The sequence below is a fragment of the Magnolia sinica genome, chromosome 6 (genome assembly GCF_029962835.1).
Source record: "Magnolia sinica isolate HGM2019 chromosome 6, MsV1, whole genome shotgun sequence".
NCBI classification, from domain to species: Eukaryota; Viridiplantae; Streptophyta; class Magnoliopsida; order Magnoliales; family Magnoliaceae; genus Magnolia; species Magnolia sinica.
The window spans coordinates 71,391,133-71,392,717 of record NC_080578.1 but is presented as its reverse complement, the minus strand read 5'-3'; the positions used below and the strand labels follow the sequence as shown (position 1 = coordinate 71,392,717).

The 1,585-nt window shown below is 43.4% G+C and overlaps 1 pseudogene; it reads left to right on the top strand.

Annotated features, from left to right (window-relative positions):
• The first annotated feature begins 129 nt into the window (after positions 1-129).
• The window catches only part of LOC131249646 (uncharacterized), a 46,661-nt pseudogene continuing 45,205 nt past the window's right edge, over positions 130-1,585 (top strand).

Below are 1,585 nucleotides of genomic sequence, written 5' to 3'. Positions count from 1 at the left end.
CAAACAGGCTGTGTTTCTAATTACAGAAAGAAAAAAAAAAAAAAAAAAACAAAACAAAGGGGTGTTTTTGCAATAATAGAAGAAATTACAGAAGGAGAATGGGGTGAAATGTTAAAAAATAGAAGATTTATGGGGGGTTTTGGGTACCTTTTCTGCAACATGCTGAAGGATGGAAAGGTGAGTGCGAGGGGCATTGTGAAGAGAGAATGTGAAATAAAGGAGAAAAGGAAAGAAAACGGAAAAGGTTTATAAATGTGAAATTACGGAAACTTCCCTGTCATCAACCCTTTGACCGTTGGAACCAACGACAGCGGACGCGGATTAGGTGAGTCAGGATATTTGGCGGGCCTTGACGTGGGGGCCCACTTTGATGTATTATTATTTTTATTATTTTTTGGTATATTCATGCCATCCATCCGTTTGCATGGTGAAAAAATGAGGCAAATACGAATCTCATGTAGCCACACAGTGGGGATTGAATTCCCACCGTTAATAAATTCTCGGGGACCACAAAAGCTTCGGATCAAATGCTGATATTTGGTTTTTCCCTTCCTCAAGGTCTTTATGACGGCAAATATGCATTAAGGGCCTGTTTGGCCGGGCAGATTGGATGGTATTAGAGTAGATTGCACGGATTTCAAAGTAATGATAGCTGCATCAGTGGATTGGTGCAAGATCTATGAGGTTGCTATATCCGGTCTGTTTGGCACGCCCGGCAATCCCGGGATTAAACCTTTCAATCCCTCGAACCAAACACGTCCCAGGCAATTTTGAAAGGATCAGGGTGGATGGGATGGGATTTAAAGGTAATAATAGTAATGTCAGTTGATTGTCTTAAGATCCATGGGATTCCTATATCCTTGGATCGGGATCCCGCGTCTGTTTGGCACGCCTGACCAATCCCGGGATCTATCTTCCAATCCCTTCCAATGTCATCCAATCTGCCTGGCCAAACAAGCCCTAAAGTGGACCCTGGGAAGTTTTTAATGGTGAGTGTTCAATCACACTATTTTCTTGTGGTGTGGTCCACCTGAGATTTCGATATACCTCATTTTTTGGATCATGCTCCAAAATGAGCAAGAAAAACAGATAAACGGCATGGACATACAACATAAAAAATCAGTGTGGCCCCAACAATCAGGGCTTCACCCGCTTAGCTGTCACCCTTTCATGGCCTAGCCCACTGTCAGCCAAGACTAATGGTTCAAAGCCATTTTTGGCGCAAGCCGGACTAGGGTTGGGGGAGAACGTCCCTTGCATCCATGCCTAGAGCTATACACAAACAGAGTTTGCTCGGTTAACTTGCTCAACTTGACTTGAAAAAGCTTGATTTGACTTGGTTCTAAATTGAGTTTGAGCTCGAGTCGAGTTGATTTTTGGAGCTCGGAAAAATTTCAAGCCGAGTTCGAACTTGGCCGAGCTTGAATCGACTCGGATCAAAGCTCAGCTCAAATCAAACCAATTCGGTGGCTTGGTTATTTTGATATTGATGTTGCTCACTGTTCACTCCCCAAGTGCAGGGTTGTGATGTAGTAATAAACTCGGTAAGATCGGCCAGTGGCGAGGAAGGTATGGATATGAAACA